The following is a 5,376-nucleotide window of genomic DNA, read 5'->3' as shown; positions in this document are numbered from 1 at the left end:
TAGTTCATATGTTCAGAGAGACCTCAGAACTGTTAGCCTCAAGGAGACCCTGGCAGAGACCAAAAATAATTCCATTTTGCATCCTGGGTAGCTTTGCTCTCAAAATAAAATCTTCCCAGTGGTGATGTCATTTAATTACTAATTAAAGCAATTATATTCCCAGCTTGTCATGTTCCAGAATAGTTATTATTAGGACATAAAGTTGGTGGAATTCACTGGATTGCTTTGGGCTGACCGCAGAGTCCTAAAAGCAACAACCAAAGTTGTCCTTTGAGGCAAGCGGACATGAGCTCATGGCTGATCCTCCTGGGGTGACTGTGGGAGATGGGCTGAGGAGCAGACCCAGTGACACAGACCCTCCTCCAGTCCCCCCACTTCTCTGACTCACCTCAACCCATGGCCAGGGCATTTTGCTAATATTGGTAGTTTATGATTTGTTTATTTAATTTTCACTCTGGCTTTTAGGAAACTCAGAGCTGTGGCTAGTAACTATTTCATATCAACTTCCTGTGCTTCCTGAAGGTGGTCCTTTGTTGGCTCTGATTATGAATTCTGGGTTGCATTCTGCAAGTGTGTGGGGACCCCAGGGCCCAGCTAGGGGCTGGAATTCATGCTCTGAAAGAAGGGGAGGAGAGCAGGGCACATTTAGATGAAGAGAGAAAAAGGGAACGTTCTGACGGCGGGAGGTAGTTCTGCAAGTGAGCCTTGCTGGCAAGTCCCCCATTCCCTCTCCTCTCCACCCTCCCCCCGACCCCCGCCTGCCAAGTGCCTCCAGGTCTTCCAGCATGCCCTGCCCCATGCCCACTGTTGGGATTTACAGATGGACACATAGCTATTATTCTCCCAGCAGAGGGTCTGGCTGGCCTTGCTTGTGAACCTTGGCTGGCTGGAGGAGGGCTGAAACCTAAAATAATGTGTGGTTTTATGACCAAATTCTTGAATAGTTTTATATGTATTTGTAATGGGAGATAAGGTGACTACAATAACCCCGTGCCCATAATTCTTCGGAAACATCTGTTTTCAAAACATTGTTTTACCCAGAGGATGCCACCTTCAAATAGTTGAAGCAACTTTTAAAAGGGCTGGACTGTCAAACTTGAATTTAATGCATGATTTACAGTTGAACCCTGCAAACAAGATTCACTCAATTGCAATTCTTTGCTTAATGCTTGGACTTCTTAAACAGTGTTTTCCAAGTGTGGTCCAGGACTATTTGCTTTAGAACCATCTAGAAATCTTCAGACTGTTGGGCTTGCTCCAGACCCTCTCAATAAGAAATTCTCTGGGTAGAATTTGAGTTTAACAGGCTCTGTAAAGATATTCAGGCAAAATAAAGTTGAGACCCATCACATGAGGGATGGGCAAACATTTTTTATTTATTTATTTATTTATTTTTTGGTGAAGGGCTAGATAGTAAGTACTTTTTAGGTTTGTTTTTTTTAAAAATATATTTTTTTTTGATTTTTTACAGAGAGGAGGAGAGAGAGATAGAGAGCTAGAAACATCGATGAAAGAGAAACATCGACCAGCTGCCTCTTGCACACCCCCTACTGGGGATGTGCCCACAACCAATGTACATGCCCTTGACCTAAATCAAACCTGGGACCTTTCAGTCCACAGACCGACGCTCTACCACTGAGCCAAACCGGTTTCGGCACTTTTTAGGTTTTGTGGGCCATGATCTCTGTGACAACTAAACTCTCGCCACAGATCATATGTAGATGAATGGGCCTGGTTGGTTCCAATAAAACTTTATTTACAAGTTAACTGGTGGGCGGATTTGGCCTCGGTTCTCGTTTGCCAACCTTGCACTAGACAGTGAGTTTAGCGAGTGGAGACTAGATGGACCTCGTTTGCCCCTGTACCAATCCAGAGATGTCTGCATCACAGAACAGACATCAATAAACATGGTGTGAGGCCTACGTGAATGCATGCTTACAATGCACATAGACTTTTCAAGGTTTTTTGGTAGTAGAATTTTGTTATTGAGGTAACATTGACTTGTCACATTAAATAAGTTTCAGGTGTACAATATTATAATTCAACATCTGCATATACCATATCATGCTTACCGCCAAAGTCTAGCTTCCAGACGTCACCATGCAGTGGACCCCCTTTCCATTTCATGGTTGCTCTTTAGTTTATGCAAGGAGAATGCACCCTTTTGGTGTGCAGTTCTATGAATGTGGCAAATGCGTAGTCACGTAATTGCTGTTGCAATCAGGCATGGGCAGTGTGACCTCACCCTTAAGTCCCTCCAGCTGCCCTTTGAAAGCACTCCGATCTGTTCTCTGTCCTGGAGTTGGCCTTTGCCAGCAGGTAAAACAGATGGGATAGGACCACAGGCAGCCTTGAGTCTGGCTGCTTTCCCCTACAGAGAGCATTTGAGATGTGCGTGTTGTGTGTTTCCTTAGTGTGTCCCTTTCACTGACAGACCGCACCCCCTGCTGAGTATGTGCCACAGTTGTTCATCCACCCCATTAGAGGGGAATTTTGATTTTTTTTTTTTTTAAATTAGAAGAAAGGTGATATTAACACTCTTGTACAAGGTTTGTTTTGAGAGCATATATCCCAGCAAACTGCCTTTGAAAGTGGCCCTAGCTTGTGTTCCTTTAGTGATGCAGGAGAGCTCCAGTTATTCCACATTTATGTAGACCCGTGGTTGGCAAACTGCTGCTTGTGAGTCACATATGGCGGCTCTTTGGCCCCTTGAATGTGGCTCTTCCACAAAATACCACAGCCTGGGTGAGTCTATTTTGAAGAAGTGGCATTAGAAGAAGTTTAAGTTTAAAAAATTTGGCTCTCAAAAGGAATTTCAATCATTGTACTGTTTATATTTGGCTTTGTTGACTAATGAGTTTACCGATCACTGGTGTAGACAGTTGGTGTTGCCAGTTAAAGATTTTAAACCATTCTAGTCAGCATGTGTATCTCATTGCGGTTTTAATTTGCCTGTTCTTAAGTAATCTTTGAGCATCTATCTTTCCATGTGCTTATTTGCATCTGTGTATCTTCTTTGGTGAAGAGTCTGTTCAAAAAAAAATTTTTTTTAATTGGGTTTTGTCTGTTGTTGATCTTTGAGAGTTGTTTATAGATCCTTAAGTTCATTGTCAGTTATACAATTTGTAAATATTTTTTCCTAAGTAGGTGGCCTGTTTTCTTATTTTCTGTTGCAGAACAAATGTTTTAAAATGTTGACCGTGTCCGGTTGACCCAGTTTTTTCTTTTAGGATTGAGCGTTCACATTCATATCTAAGAACCTGTGCTTGACAAGAGGTTGCAGGTTTGCAAGGTGCTCATGCTGGTGCGAAGCTGGGTGCCGGGGCTGAAGACGCAGAGCTTGTGAGGGCAGATCTCCACACAGGACTGGATGGAGACGGGCTGCGTGGACGATGATGCAGAGGGCTTCTCAGACATGAAGGATGCTGCTAGTGAAGTGCCTATGTAAACATCGCAGGTGAAGGAAGAATCTGAATGTGCACTAATTAACCGCAGCAGCTGAGGTGATCCATGTTTCTAACGATTGCATGAAAGGTCTGTGCTTTGGGAAAGCTTTGTCACAGTCAGGAAACCATAGTCAGGGTGGCCCCTGGGGAAATGGCACATCCTCCCGACCTACATAGAGGAAACAAAGCGCATTCGCCAAGTGTCTTGTTTAAGAGAGCGTTGACCTTGTCACAGCGCAGGAGCGGCTCCCCTAGCCCAGGACAAGGTGGGTCACATGCGTGGAGGTCTGACACTTCTGACCCCTATAAATTACAAGCCAAAGTTCTCCCAGAAAAATTCAAAAGAATCCCTGGCCGTTATCCAAGGCAGCTTACTTTCCAGGAGAGAAAAGCTCATGATAACGAGTTGAGTGCTCTTTTGGCTGAGAGACACCCATTCAACTTAAGAGAGTGTTCATCTGAGACGGAAAAGACTGAGGAAGAATTTTAAAGGTTTCCAGAGAATCCTGAGGTCCCTGCTGTTGCAGGAAGGATATCTGGCAGACACCCTGGAGGATGACCAAGCCCCAAGGAAGCAGGCGCACTGGGCCGTGCTGGGTGGAGGTGTGGGGTCCAGGGCTTGGGGCAAAAGCCCCTGCCATGTCAGCCCATCCCTAGGAGTCAGCCCCTCACTGAGCACAGGAAGGAAGGACTGGCTTTGGATCCAACCTTCTGAGCTCCATCCTTACTTTGTCCCCGTGTCCCTCGGGCGGAGTATCCAGAGTTCCAGGGCCAGCTCCTGAAGAGAGAGGGCTGTCCTTTCCCAGATTCCAAAACAGGAGGAAGGAACTGCCCAGGAGTCCTCCCATGAAGGGCACCCTGACCCAGCCCTCCCAAACTAAGGTGCAGAGATGCATCTACAGAGCATTGTCCACACAGCCTGCAGGCAGGAGTGAGTCCGCTCCGAGTTGCCCCCACCTTCCCAGGAGGCTGGTTTTGAGAACCCAGAGCCATAACGAGGCAATTCTCACTCTCCTGAAATAATTTTGATTTTTCCCTTTTACCTGCTGTTAGTTTGTATTGGCTCCAATGGAAACCTGATAGGATTTTATTATTCTTGGATCAAGTTTTACAATTGCAGATTATTTAATGGGACTCACAAATGAACTGATTCCATTATATATATTTTTTGAGACAGTGTAGTTACATTACCTTAATTGTGAACAAGTCAGCTAAAATCATCCAAAAAATGGCAAACGTGTTATTTGGTCTTTCTTCTGAAATAATTTAAAAAATCTTCTATTTTAATTTCTATTGCTATTATTTAAATAATTATACAACATCTACATGAAGACTCGATAGAATAATATTTAGGATAGTGATATATCTATAGCAGGTGAATGTGATCTTTTAAATTGTTTCCATCTTATTTGATTTCTAGGGGATACAACAGTATTTTTGTTTTTGCTATTTAACAATATCTTATATGGATCTAGAAATAGTAAATTTTTGTCTCTTTTCTGAAATAATATTGGATTTTCTCTTATTTGATTTTGCTGCTAGAGTTCAATGATTATACAATGCTCACAGGGAAGTTCGGTAGAATTATAATCTTAGGATAGTGTTTTTAGAAGTAGCTTATGTAGAAATGAATATCCCCAGTGTGTTGCTTCCTTTGTCAGTTTCTGATGGTCTCATATTGCATTTTAGTTGTCCCTGTTTGACAAAGCCCGCAATCTGAACTTAGTGAGAATTTTAGGTCAGCTGTTTCACGACTGGGGATGTTTGGAACTCAGAATTTATTTCTGTTTGCCAAATTCTAATTTACCTAGTTGTTAGATGACTTAAATATATTTTGGTTCTTATGATGCAGTTTTGGAACCATTGTCGATGGGGATAGAACCCTGACCTGGGTATTCACTGTGGATGTTGGCGTGTAGGTGGGGAGGGT

The sequence above is a fragment of the Pipistrellus hanaki genome (assembly GCF_964339955.1).
Source record: "Pipistrellus hanaki genome assembly, chromosome: 8".
NCBI lineage: Eukaryota > Metazoa > Chordata > Mammalia > Chiroptera > Vespertilionidae > Pipistrellus > Pipistrellus hanaki.
Note: the sequence above shows the minus strand (reverse complement) of the source record.